Source organism: Lissotriton helveticus, chromosome 4_1, assembly GCF_964261635.1.
Source record: "Lissotriton helveticus chromosome 4_1, aLisHel1.1, whole genome shotgun sequence".
Classification (NCBI taxonomy): domain Eukaryota; kingdom Metazoa; phylum Chordata; class Amphibia; order Caudata; family Salamandridae; genus Lissotriton; species Lissotriton helveticus.
In genome coordinates, this window is record NC_136063.1 from 871132844 (window position 1) to 871148225 (window position 15382).

The following is a 15382-nucleotide window of genomic DNA, read 5'->3' on the forward strand; positions in this document are numbered from 1 at the left end:
AGCTCAGGGCTGTCAAAGGATTACGCGTAAAACTCTTGCCCAGCTGTACAAGAACAAAAACCTCGTTGACATGGATAATGCTCATAATAGTGGCACCCTGACGGGACGTTTTATGGAATCCAAAAATTCTTATGTGTTTGAACCCTTTATGGATTTTATTTTTCCTCTTTTGGCGAGGAAACTGTTCCTGCAATGGAGGTTTGGTACACTCCCCACCAAAGTGTTCACTTACAAATGGTCCACAGGGGGTGACAAACTCTGCCCATGCTGTAAAGCCCATGATGAAGATGATCTACACATAATGTTTGGTTGCCACGCTTACCAGAGCCCGAGGAGGCGTTGGATAGCACCTTTGTGTCGGAACCTGGGCTTCAGGAAGTACCTACAGGCCTACAGGGTCATGAAAACCAATACTCTGGGCCATATTGTCTTTGCTGTCTCAAAATTTCTAATGGCAGCATGGATAATAAGGAAGAAAATGTCCTCTTGAACTGTACTACCTTGTATCCCTTACCCCATGCAGGTCCAGTAGAATCTTTTATATGTAAATACTGTGTTTTAAATATATGTATTGTATTTTATTGCATCTTTTATGGCCTATGTGGCCGAAATAAAGAATTTTTGGAATTGGAATTGGAATATTAAATCTCTCTGCGTCTCATTTATGAAAAGTGTTGCATCTCTGGTTGAAATCAGCGATGCAACACTTTTCAGTTCTCCCTTCTTGCGACACCATGGATGCACCGTATTTACACTACGGTGCTCCATGTCACAAGGATTGACCAGATATGTCTGGAATCCTGACATATCTGGTGGTGCAGTAATGACACATTGCTGGAATGTGTCGCAAAACAGAAGCAACTCTAGCAATGTGTCATTAAACAGGTTCAAGTCCCATGTAAAAAGGCCTGCGTCTGTCCATTCGCCTGCTGTGAAGCAGGCCTATGGATTTGATGCAATGAACACGTAGAAGTGGCACAGTGAAATCTCATAGATTTCACAGCGCCACTTCTACAAGCCTTTTTTACAGGGGAATGCTCACCGCGCAAATATTATACCTGATGCAGGTATAATTTAGCACAGGGGTTTACAAAGTGACGCATCTTCCTAGATGAGTCACTTTGTAAAAATGGCACTGTGTGGCGCATTGTTTATGCAGCCGCAGCATTAAAAAATGTGACGCAATGGCGGCATAAGGCCTCATAAAGAAGGCCCTCTGCTTTTGTTAAATCTGGCTATGTAGCTGTTGCAGCACTGTTTATTATGTGTAAGTAATAAGTCTCTGCTGTCATGGTAGAACACTCACTTGCTCTAAACAAGGATTTGTGCACAGGAGTTGGAGCAAAGTTTTGTTCAGTAGTTTCTTGATTTTTGTTAAAAAGATAGCGTAGTGCTGACTAGAAGCTCACACTGCTTGGTTGATTGTTTTTTCAGGATAAGGTTTTCGTCCTCGGCTTGAGTTGCCTGCCTTCATTAACCTCCAAGCTCCAATAACTCTTTTTGCTTCTATTGCACTATTTATACAAACAAAGTAATAATAAAAAAGGATTGCATCCAATATGCTGTTGCTACTGTTATGATTCATTTGTACCACAATATAGGCTTGAGTAGTCTCCTAACCCTTCACCTACATTTACCGTACCGTTACACTACATAACGGATTTTGGTATTGACCTTTTACCTAATTAAGTGCTACATAAAGGTCGTGTGGTTTTCCCCAAAAACTAGCCTCATTAGTTATGCATAAGGATTCTCAGAATCACAGCAGAATTACAATCTTCTGCATAATAACTATGTATAAGGGTCATCCCTTCCGTCATCCTCGGCCGACATGACACAGCAAGATAGAATCCCATGAGGGTAACTTTTAGGTATATATACACCCCATATCATTGCCAGGGCAGGCAGAGGAGAAAGTCTTCCACGCTGACACACTGACGTGAGACGCTGAGATTCCTGCACGCAGACACTCCAGCTCGCAGTGGTCTGACATCCCTTGCAGGGTGTCCATTTCGATACCAAGACGGGGTCAGTCAGTCTCTCACATCAGGTAATGGGGTTGGCTTCAGCCTAGTGGGCTACTTGGATCTTCACCTACATATATGCTAGGTACACTTAGTTACCTCTAGTTAGGGTTGCATCGTAGGAGTGCGTCTTTTTATTGTCAGGTATTCATATGCTTCCATATATTCATTGTTTTAGCAAAAATCTACCATCCATTTACTTTGTTGGTCCTTAATTTTATTTATAGCTGTATCTGTTTTATGGTTGTTTCAGCACACCTTTTTTATGCTAGAATGACGCTGGTTCAATAAATGTTTATTGAAAATGTCCCCACCATTTATCCTGTGTATCTCTGAGTCAAATTGTGCATGAGGAGCTGAGCAAAAAGTACTGCACTTTTTCCACGATCGCTGATGGGACAGAGTTGTCAAAGTTCGATAGTTGCCTGGGACTATTCTCTCCTTGGTAAGAGGAATTTACAGTAGCACTGTGAGCTAGCTAGGTAAACAGGCTAACATACCCAGTGGGGGTGTCTGGAATCACTTGTGACACCAATCCCACAGTCATTGTTGTCTAGAGGCGCAGACCCTTTATTGGTTTATAGGAACTCCACAACACTGCTGAATGCCTTAACACAGGGGCAGAGAAACCTGTCCAAAACATCTATCCCTCCACCCAGTTGGCATGCCAGAGTTGTACCAATCTAGTGAACCTGTGGTACTAAGCTTGTCTGATTCTTTTGCTAAAACTCCTGCATGTTTTTTTTATCTTCTCTGCCCCATTTTCCTCTCACTAACTTGGACTCGACTTGGAAGCAGGAGGGAGCAATATAAGGTTCATAATGCCAGTGAAGTGTGGCATAATGGTCAGGTACACGAAAACATCCATATTTGCCTGATCACATGTGCAATTCTCTTATACATTCTGAAAAAGAATGCCTTAGAGCTCTAAACCGAGACTCTTCCGACCTGCTTCCTTGTTATCACCACTGCTTTCGCCACACTAATCAATTCAATATACCAGAATAGCAATTTCCAGTTTAACCTTATTGGTTTAGTCTGTGGCTGCAGAACAATGGTGTTGCAGTGGTGCCATGGGTCATTAAACAAGGGCAAAAAATATGCCTCTCTGCATCATAGATGATAGTTCACTTCCCCCGTGGGCCTCTCAAACCCACGGGCCTTGCTGTAACTACATCTCCTGCAATATTGATAGCTACATCCCGTGGGCAGAATTGACTAAACTGGTGCATTGAGGCTGCTTGAGGCCTTACTTGTTTCTCAGAGGACTGCCCTGCCGCTAACAGAGAACTAGCCTGCTGCTTGAGGCCTGCTTTGATCCCCAGAGGACTGCCTTGCTGCTAGAGGCTTACCTTGCTGCTAGCCATTAAAAATTGGAACTTAAAAACATTTTCACTAAAAGTGCGAGAAGAACCGACAGAAGACTGGGACCTACCTGCCAGACGATCTGCCACAGTGCCTTGTCGGCCAGCCTGACTTTACTGTAGCTCACCTAACATTCTTCTCTGCAACAGCAAATCCTGTTCAGTGGGAGAGATGGAATCCTTCTCATGGAGCTCTCTGTGGTTAAAGCTTGCAGATTCGGCTCTCTGGAGGGTTTCGACTTCCAAAAAGCGTTCTATTTCTGAAGGTAAGAGGCTTCTCATCACTGGCGAAGACCTCCTCTGCCTGGAAAACCAGCTTCTCCCGCTCCGAGCTTTTTCCCATCATCAAACAAGACTTCACTGAAACCTCATCCAGGGTTCACCAGTGATGACAACTCTTCCTCAGCCACAGTCTTCTGCCATGCCCTGCTGAACTCTGCCTTCTAGTGGACTTTTCTTCAGAAAACCCTTATGTCTAAAGGTAAGCCGAGACCAGGCCCAATCCACCTTGTGTATCCGACCCAAACTCCATCAGAGTCATCCTTAACTTTTTACTTTGCCCCAGTTCTTCATGACCATAAACCCTTGATTGACACTTGGATCTTTTAGGCGTTAGATTAAACAAAAGAAATTCACTAAAGTTTCACTAACAATATTCCACTAAAAAAGAAATGCTATTTTTGTTAAATGCTAAAACTCCAGTTCTACTCATTGGATTTAATTAGTTTGTGTGTCATTTTATGTATTAAGATGTTCTATATTTTTCTGAATTGGTTTGGGGTTTTTCTTGTGTTGTATTATCACTTTATTACTGTTTCTGTGTTGCATAAATACTTTCCATTAAGTTAACCCTTATTGCTTTTGTGCCAAGCTACCTGAGCGTTAAGCACAGGTTAATTTTGTAACTTGTGGTTCCCCCTGAGGGAAATTGTGGTTGTTGCTTTCACCCCCTCAATCAATAACCTAATTCCTTAATGCAACAATGTGACAAACCTTTGCAGTTACCCACAGAAGTGACGGAATTCCATTTGTGGTAGACTATCATCCATCAGCTCCTAACTACAAAACATAATACAAAAACAAATCTTTTATTATACACCTCTAAAACATTACAATAGTTTTTATCCAAAACTGCCAGTCATTGCTTATCACAGACCCCCTGGTTTATGAGCTCTTATTTAGGGGTGGACAGAAATCGTGGAGTTTCACTTTGCAGAGTTCTGCTTTGTTACAAAATATCTCTGTGAGATGCCACAGACTTTCTCCAATGGGCGGAAAAATTAGCAGCTCCTGCTGCTCATGATGCAATTTAGCACCGGTAGTGCAAGCAGCACTGAACAATCAGCACGAATGACACTATGCGCAAAGAGCATGCGCACAGAGTAAGAGCGCACAGCCATTAAAGTTGATTTTGCTCCCACTCCAGTAGTAAATCTACTTGAGTGGCAGTAAATCCACTCAAGCGGTAGCCCTCTGACTCACACTGGGAGATGCCAAATCTTGCTTTCATTATCTGGAGCCTCATTGGAGAACCATTCTGCAACTCTGTGATTGGCGGAATTTAGCCAGCACTCCATGTTAAAGAGTAATGTGGAGTAACCAGAATTCCACCAGTGCCTGAGACAGAATGAAACATTCCACCCACCTCTACGCTTATTGTGAGAGCTGAACACAAGCAAGCTGTTACAAATTCAGGGTTTCATTGCTGTGATTCTAAAGGGAGCACTATGTGTGAATACATTTTACAAATGATATCAATAAATTGTTTTGCTATAAGAAAAACCTATGGCACAAGACAATGTGTTAGACCTGTTAACCTTAGGGTGGTCTCCCCCCTAACTTTTTCCCTTCATCATCCTATTTTCCTAAAGTCATTGTTACTATCCTTAGGACGATGTGCACTGTACCACTGCTAACCAGTTCTAAAGAGCTTGTGCTCACTCGCTAAAACATGGTAAAATTAGCTTTCACCTGAATGACATATTACATTTACTTATAAGTCATTAGTAAAGTGGTATAAGTATACCCAGGGCCTGTATATTAAATGCTACTAGTGGACCTGCAGCCCTTATTATGCCACCCACTTTAAACAGCCTCTTAAAAATGTACCACTTGTGCTTTTTTCGCCTGCATGTAGTGTTAAACTGTCTTAGCAATATAAACCCCTTATCAAGCTTTAAAAATCCTTTTTATTACATATGTCACCTATAAGGTATGCCTTAGAAGGCCCAGAGGGCAGAGTGCAATGTAATTAAAAAGTTGGACTTGTACTTTTAAGTTTTACGTGTCCTGGTAGTAAAAACCTCCTAAATTTGTTTTTCACTACTATGAGGCCTACCTCCCTCATGGGATAACTTTGGGCTAACTTATTTCATGTAATAAGTGCTAGCTTTCGATTGGAAACAGGTTAAAACATCATGTTTCGTGTCTGAGAAATTGTAATTTAAAATCCTCTTTAATGCTAAAGTCAGATTTTAAGACACAATTTTAAAAATGATACTTAAAGAAAGTTGACATTTTACAGCCATAACTATTTGGGGCCTGATTTCAAAAGGGCCTCTGTAGGAAAGTATACCTTTTGGCATGGCTACCACTCACTTTGTGCCTGACTCTGATGCCTCCTTGACTGAGTGCACACTGGGTTCCTTCTAACCGGGTTCCCAGTTCCTGTGATCTTTCTCAGAACTGTACCATTGTTTCCACAATTGGCACAACTCTGACTCACCTATATTCCCTTGTAAAAGGTACCCGTGGTACCAGTGGGACATGTGACCAGAAAGGAACTCTAAGGGCTGCAGAATTTATTGTTCCACCCTAAGAGACCCCTCATAAAACACAGGTGTACTACCACTGCAGCCTGTGTGTTTTGGTGCAGATGAAAGTGAAGATTCAACCTGGCACACATCCCTGTGTGCATGGCCTACCAGCACAGCAAGAGGCATAGGTAAGTCACCTCTATAGCAGGTCTTACAGCCCTAAGGTAGGGACACAATACTGCATGTGAGAGCATAACTGCATGAGTGGATGTACCACTATAGTGTCTAAGCCATTCTTAGAGAGTATAAGTGCACAGTGAAGCCCTACTCACAATAAAGGCGCAATCTTAGATCTAATAATTTCCAAAACTGACGTCTTCCACTTGGAGTCGATTCAACCCTGTGACTGGTCGGACCACCATATCATCACCTTCTTCATCAAGGAAACAGTTAAAATCACCTCGGTTCAGTCCACACAACCTAAGATTTGGAAAGGAGACCTGAAAAGACTCAACCCCTACACACTACCCTCTTCAATCTACAACCTTCTTCGGCCACCTGCTGACACCTCAGACATCCACGATCTCACTAACCACTACCTCAACTCTATGGCCGAGAAAATTAATGAGGTAGCCCCCCTTCAACCAAAGAGAGTTTCCACTAAAGACTCCAAGCCCTGGTACACTGACTTACTTAACGAGGATAGACGGTCTCTCAGAACCCTCGAACGTAAGTAGAGATCAGTCCCATCTACTAATCACCTTAAATTACTAAGGAAAAATAGAAACAACTATTACAAAAAGATCAAGCGAACTAAAGCAGACTTCTTTAACCACCAACTAGACCAAGCTAAAAATCACCCCCAAAAACTTTTCGAGTTATTCAAAAACCAATCTAAAGAAGCACCCAAGCAGCTACTAGATGCAGCTCAACCACATCCCAATTGTGAAGATTTTTCTGCTTTCTTCAATCTGAAGACTGATAACATCAAGAAAGATCTACTAAACAATCTATTATTATATTTGGTGCTGCATTCACAAACCTCCCCTTCACTATCAACTTCCCCACTCCAAATCCCCTCAAAGCTTGACCTTAAGAACGAAGCAACCTGGTCATCCTTCGATACCTACTCTGAAGAGGCCTTAGGCAAGATGCTCAATGCCTTAAAGGCCTCCAACCACCCCATCGATCCACTCCTGCCAACGAGGTTAAAGACTTAACCCCTTGGCTTCTACCTCTATGGAACAAAATCATCAGTAGTTCATTACGACAAGGCCGCATTCCAGACTCCCTCAAAGTCCGACAGGTTACACCCATCCTTCTGAAGCTAACAGCGGATCCCATTGATCCTAACAACTACCGGCCTATATCCAATATTCCTACCCTGGCCAATTACTTGAAAATGTGTTCAGCACCAATTGACGAAACACATTGATCCCTTTAACCTTCTTAACAATCACCAATCAGGCGTCAGAGCTGGTCATAGCACTGAATCAGCCATGACACACATTATCAACGATGCACTTCACATCCTTGACAGAACGGCTCATGCCTACTCATCCTTCTTGACCTCTCCTCAGCCTTTGATACGATCAAACATGAGAACCTGCTAGACCGTCTCAAACTTAGAATGGGTCTATCAGATTCAGTGTTAAATTGGTTCACTTCTTTCCTCCATAACCGTACACAAAATGTTCTGGTCAACAACACCCTCTCCAAACCAGTACCGGTAAGGTTGGGAGTCTCTCAAGGCTCCTCACTATCCCCGACTCTGTTCAACCTGTTCACGGAGCCGCTCGCAGAAATTCTTCAAGCTTCCAACGTGCAATACCAAATGTACGCAGACGATACTCAACTTTATCTTAAGATCAACACCCTAGATGACATTAAACAGCTTAACACCACCCTCACGAACACCCAGACTTGGCTGGCAGAAAACCACCTCAAACTTAATGCTCAAAAAACCGAATTCCTCCTTATAGCTCCACTCACCAAAATTCCCACTTTGCATGCCTTTATCCAACATCTTACTGCGCTCAACGTTCAACCTACCATTGTTGACTCTGCAAAATCTCTGGGTATAACTCTAGACAGCAATCTCACCATACAGAAACATATTAGCAATGCTACAAAGGGAGCAAACTTTCAAATCAACACTCTGAGGAAGTTGAAACCCTTCATGCCAGTCAATGACTTCAAGCTGGCTGTACAAGCTCTGGTTATTCCTCGAGTGGAATACGAAGTGCCTCTTTATGTGGCCTTCCAAAAGCTTCGACGGCTCCCCTGCGAGCTTCTTTAACCTCTACCGCGCTACCGCGTTTTCCCGCTGTGCGCTGAAAAAAAAATGGCTTGTTTGTGACAAAGCCAGCTCGTCATCCGCGCAGCGCAGGTAACGCTGATGACGAGCTGGCTTTGTCATCAGCGCCGAAGGGGTTAAACGCCGCTGCAAGACTCATCACTGGCTCGAAAAGAAGCTCCCACATCTCCCCAGGCTTAAAGTCCTTGTCCTAGCTCCCACTGGAATCAACAATCCATCTTAAAATAGCTTGCATGACTCATAAGGCCTTATATTACAACGAACCCAGCTACCTCGCACAGAAACTGACAATTTCTGGTGGGTCAAGGTCCTCAAGGAGCGTAGATAACTTACTACTGAAACCTCAAAGATTCAGAAAGAAGAAACATATAATTGATCCTTTTCGGGCATGACACCAAGGATATGGAGTACTCTTTCACCAGAAGTCAGAAAGGATGCTTCTACCATTTCTTTCAAAAAGAAAGTTAAAGCAATTCTCATGGCAAAATTCACCTGATTATAAGCTAAGTTTTTCGGAGACTCAATAACTTCCCTTGCTAATTTGCCTTTCTGCATTTAGGCTCCAACCAAACATCCTTATCTCATTTGTCACCCCGGGAATTTTTATTAACTATGATGCTCCTGTCATGTACTCTACGCTTTTTCCCCTGTACGCGAACTGTTCTTGTTATGCATGATCTTTCCTCCATAGAATTTCCTTGTGATTTGTTATGCTACTTGTGATTTATTATACTACTCGTGATTGTTCCTTCTTTCATTGTTATGTATAACTAGCCACGCTGATGGGAAAGCACTCTGATATCTACAAGGATTTTTTCAGCGCTATATAAAACCTTAAAAATAAATAAATAAATACTGAGTATATGGGCTGGCTGGGAGCTTGTCACTACAAGTTCCACAGCTCCATGATGGCTCCTCCGAATTCCAATATGTTTGGTACTGAACATTTCAGCTTAATAAAACTACACTGATGTAAGTTTTTAGAAATGCACATAAAGAGTACCTCAGAGGTGCTCCCTGGAATCCTACCAACTCACTAGTGTGTGACTTACTGGTTACCACCAGCCTGCTACCTCTAGACATGTTTCTGACCCCCTGAAGTGGGAGTCTTTTGCCGGTTAGAAATAAAGCATGCTCTGGGTGGAGGTGCTTTACACATACCCCCAAGCAGGAACAGCATAGAAAGGCGGTGAGCCTCAAAGTCTTCCCATCCTTTGTTATGCTGACTAGGGCCTCTCCTGCTAGTGGAGATGCCCGCCCCTCTGACCAAGCCCTATTTTTGGCAGCAGGGTCAGTAAGAAAATTAATACTCAAGAGCGGTGTGTCCCCTCTCAGTAAGGGCTACCCCTAAGGTGCCCAGTACTGTAGTGACCCCCTCCTTTGAGAATACTCCATATTGATCTGGGAGACTCTAGCCAATAGGGTGAGAATATGCCCCCTCCCCAGAGGGAGTGGACATAGAATAGTTATAGACAGCCTAAACGTAAACAACTCATTGGCTAATATCTTCTGCCCCCTGTAACAACCCAGAAATAAGTATTTAGGGGCACCCCTGAACCTTTATCCTCAGATTACCTAAGAAGAGGACAAATACATGCCAATCCCTGCACAACAAGAAACTCCAGCCACTGTCTTGGTCCCAGCCCTGCCAGCCTGTCTGTAAACTTTGAACTTTGCAGCTCCCAAAACTTGACCCTCAGACCAGCGACCTCTAAAACCGTGGGACGACTGCCTGCATTCCACAAATATTCCTGATCTCCCATGGACAGTGGACATTGACGTACCATAAAAAATAACATAAGGAGCTATACTTACCAATAGCCCCAATACCAATTACCCAATAACCAGTCAGTTGGCAGTGAAGAAAGTTCAATCGTTTATTATACAGAATACTCTATAGAGGAGCCTCTCCCTTCCTCACCCATCCAGGTGCGTGGAGAAGACTGCTGGCTTACATTCAAAATGACACATATATACTTTTGACATAGCGCATGAAACACCGTAGATGGAAAAACACTACTTGGCTCTTGACCCTCGAGGAAGGACCATATATGGCACACATGATTAGTACAAAGATCTGCTTGAGTTATTATTGGGGAGGCCAGGAGGGGTGACTCCCGTTCGTCTCAGTGCCCGGGAGTGCAGGCACGGCGCCTTCAGGAATGCGCTTATCGCACCCAAAGCCAGATGCGACCTTGAGTCCCAGGACAGGGAAAGAATAGTGGGTATTCAGCTGTCTCCAGTAAATCAACTAAGCTAGGGCCTGACAGCTCTTGGAAGGTAGCACGTGATCACTGCTCATGCCTAACGCAGAAAAGAAAAGATGGCGTCTGTATAGTTTTCGGCCTACACACGGAAAACAAAACACACACACACATATATCCTTACTAACTCAGTGAAAGAAGTTATAGATTACATTCTGTGCAAACCTGTATACTAGAAATACATAGATACATCATGCTAACACAATATACATATACGACCCATACCACTAACATAGGGGAAATCGGTTTTAGCATGATGTAGCTAACTAAAAAGGAGTCAGTCTCAAAAATCCCTTCATCAATCTGCATCAGGTCTTTTATTTCTTGCTGAACTAATTGAGTATCAATCAATCAATCAATCAAGTCATTTATAGAGCGCACTACTCACCCGTAGGGTCTCAAGGCGCTAGGAGGAGGGGGTGCCGTTACTGCTCGAACAGCCAGGTCTTGAGCTTCTTCCTGAAGGAGAGGTGGTCTTGGGTCAGGCGCAGGTCGGTCGGGAGTGAGTTCCAGGTCTTGGCGGCCAGGTAGGAGAAGGACCTTCCTCCTGTTGTCGCTCTTCGGATGCGGGGGACGGCGGCGAGGGCGTGGCTGGTTGATCTGAGGTGGCGCTTGGGAGTGTAGAAGTTGATTCGGTTGTTGAGGTAGCTCGGGCCTTGGTCGTGTAGGGCTTTGTGTGCGTGGGTGAGGAGACGGAAGGTGATTCTTTTGTTGACGGGGAGCCAGTGCAGGTCTCTCAGATGTCCGGAGATGTGGCTGTTTCGTGGGATGTCGAGGATTAGTCTGGCTGAGGCGTTCTGGATCCGCTGGAGTCTCTTCTGGAGCTTGGCGGTGGTTCCGGCGTAGAGGGCGTTGCCGTAGTCCAGTCAGCTGGTGACGAGGGCCTGGGTGACAGTCTTCCTGGTCTCGGTGGGGATCCACCAGAAGATCTTCCGTAGCATGCGTAGGATGTTGAAGCATGACGAGGAGACGGCGTTGACTTGTCTGGTCATGGAGAGGGAGGAGTCCAGGATGAAGCCCAGGTTGCGTGCGTGGTCCGTCGGTTTGGGTGCGGTGCCCAGGGCGGGGGGCCACCAGGAGTCGTCCCAGGCGGAGGGCGAGGAGCCCAGGATGAGGACCTCCGTCTTGTCTGAGTTCAGTTTCAGGCGGCTGGTCGTCATCCATTCGGCTACATCTCTCATCCCTTCGTGCAGGTTGGCTCTGGCGGCGGCGGGGTCGTTGGTCAGGGAGAGGATCAGCTGGGTGTCGTCGGCGTAGGAGATTATGTTGAGGTTGTGTTGGCGTGCGATGGCCGCGAGGGGGCTCATGTAGACGTTGAAGAGGGTGGGGCTCAACGAGGATCCTTGAGGGACGCCGCAGATGACTTTGGTGGCCTCTGACTTGTACGGTGGTAGGCGGACTCTCTGTGTTCTTCCGTCGAGGAAGGAGGTGATCCATTCCAGTGCCTTCTCCTGGATTCCGATGTTGCCGAGGCGCTGCACTAGGGTGCGGTGGCAGACAGTGTCGAAAGCCGCGGAGAGGTCCAGGAGGATGAGGGCCGCTGTTTCTCCGTTGTCCATCAGGGTTCGGATGTCATCGGTGGCAGCGATGAGGGCGGTCTCGGTGCTGTGGTTGGCTCGGAAGCCAGACTGTGAGGGGTCGAGGGATCCATTCGTCTCGAGGAAGGCGGCCAGCTGTTTGTTGACGGTCTTTTCGATGACTTTGGCCGGGAACAGGAGGAGCGAGATGGGACGGTAATTCTTGAGTTCGGTGGGGTCCGCTGTAGGTTTCTATTAGCAGCCCCTGGGGAAGGAGTGGTTATGGAAGAGGCAAGTTTAGTTGCACAATAAGAACAACAAGCTGGTCCACAATGTATGCACAGGCAGCAGGTAAATATAACACCTGCTATGCCTGCTAGGATCATCAAAATGTTCCTTCCCCAAGTGGACAATAGACCCCAGAACCATACAGACAAAGACCAGGTCCCTGTATCTGCATGTGCTTCAAACACCAAGCGATGTAACTTCTGGATAGCCAAATGAACAGAAGGGGCAGAGTCAGGGATATATATGCAGCAGGAACTGCCGATCACACGGCATGCTCCTCCTCGATCAGCCAAAATGACGTCTAGAACCATTCTGTTCTGAAGCGAGACAAGTCTCGTAGCTTGAAGCTCCACAGTTAAATTTGTTGTTTGTTTTTTTTTGTTTTTTTTTCCTTTTGTCCTCATCTGCCTTCCCCTTTAGACGGATAATACCAACCACCTTGCACGTCCTTGAAGACGTGATAACTTGTATTGGTGGGAGAGATTTTCCGATAATAATAGTTAGGGGTGCATTCTTTTGACTCCATCTAGGTTTATTTCAACCTGCCGGACCTTTCTCGAAACTGTCCTGGCCCTTGATCCAAAGGAGTGTAGGTGGCGTAATCATCTAGAGAGTTTTCTTGGTGTTAGATAAGCCCGGTGTAACGAGAAAATATGATTTCGTAGTAGCCAAGAAGGCTTGACAATTTTACGCAATACTTCAAAGGAATCTATCCACCTCTCCTCGCATGGAATTCCAGTCTCTGCCCGCCATAACTCATCCGGGAGTTTGAACTCCCCTTCGCTTTCCTCCAACAAAAGCCAATACCATATGGCTACTTCTCTTCCTCCAGTTGGTCGTTCTACCATTTGTTGTTCTGTTTCACTAATCTTCCCGATATTAAGGTCTGTTCGGGTTTCAGATCTTGCCCAGCTATCCAGTTGAATATATTTAAATCTGGAAAGTCCAGGGCCTACTTGATCATATAACTCGTCCCAGGTTATCAGTTTTTTTTCTTTAAATAATTGACCCCATTTAGTAATACCTCCTTGTTCTATTATTTTGGACAGATTATCTTTTAGGCATGGGGGTAAACCGGGAGAGTCCCAAATTGGAGAGTAGTTTGAATAGTACGATAAGCCCAATTTTTTCCTGATATTAAACCAGTTTTTGGCCCATGAATATAGTATTTTCAGTTTTATGTTTTTGAAAAATGTCTGGCTTCCAAATTTAAACATAAAGCCATCTGCTGCTAGATTTGTCCCCCTTAACATGGCCCGTACATAGATGTATTAGGGAGATTAGATGGCATTTTAAGAAGCATTCTAGAATAAGACATCTGAAAGGCCCATGCATAAAAGATTAGGTCTGGCAATGCAAGTCCCCCTTTTTCTCTCCTTCTTCTGAGCTTCTTCCATGCAATTCTTGTGGTCTTATAACTCCATATAAATGAGTTAATTTCTCTTTGACATTTTTCCATCATTCTTGTGTCCATAGCAATTGGGATAGTGTTGAAAACAAAGGTGAATTTTGGAAGAATGCACATTTTGACTAAGTTTACCCTTCCTGTTATAGAGAGAGGCAAATGTGTCCAAGATTTCATAAGTCTTTTACTTTCATTGTGTATTCTTTCCAAGTTAGTTTGTACAAGGCTGCCCACATCTTGGGTTATTTTGATTCCCAAATACCGCATTGAAGATGAGATGTTTATCCCAGGATCTAAATTCGGTAGATTCCATACCATAATTTCGCTCTTACTCGAGTTTATATCATAGCCCGAGACGTGTCCAAATTCTTCCGCCCGTTTTGTGACCACTGGGAATGCTCTAACTGGATCCGATGTAAACACTAAGATGTCGTCTGCATATAATGCTACCCGTCTCTCCCACTCTCCGAAACAAAAATATGAAATATTAGCCTCCTCCCTTAAGACCTGGGCAAAAGGCTCAATATACATATCAAATAAGAGAGGGGAAAGCGGGCAGCCCTGCCTTGTTCCTCGAGTGATATTGAAAGCTTCAGTCAGAGTTCCATTAACCAGCAGCCTAGCTGATGGTGCACTATAGAACCGCTTGATAGTCCTACAGAACACTTCTCCGCAATTAATTTTTTTTAAAACATCATTGAGGTAGGGCCAATTAACTCTGTCGAACGCCTTAGTTGCGTCTAGAGTCAAAGTGGCCAAAGGCATAGAGAAAGCGGTGGCGATATCTATTGCCCCGATTAATTCCCGCGTTAACTCAGCTAATTGTCGCCCCTTTATGAACCCTTTCTGATCCTGGTGGACTACAGTACCAATAACGCTAGCCAATCTTGCGGCAATAATAGTTGTAAAAATTTTATAATCGCTGTTAAGTAGCGATATTGGTCTGTATGACCCGCACTCTAATGGGGATTTCCCTGGTTTTGGGATAAGAACAATTGTGGCCTCGCCCCAAGATTTCGGCATTAGCTGTTCTTCCATTAAAACGCCATTAAAGAGTTCAGTTAATATAGGTATAATGGTGTTCTCAAGGGCTCTATAAATTTCTCCCGGCAAACCATCCGGGCCTGCTGCTTTCCCTTTCTTAGTTTGGTTAATAGCTTTTTTCACCTCCTCTTGTGTGATGTCTAACTCTAATGTTTTGCTCTGAGTTGTTGAAAAAGTAGATAGTGTAATGTTGTCTAACCATGTATCCCTTGTGTTTTGGTCATTGGGGAGATCCTCTTTATAGATATCCTGAAAAAACTCCAGGAATGCTCTCCCTATCTCAGGACTGGTAGTTCTTGTCTCTGGCTCGCCTTCTATCTTGATTTCCCTGATGTAGTTTAGGGCTTTATCAGCTTTGATTTTCCATGCTAGAATTTTTCCTGCACTTTCTCCAAACTCAAAT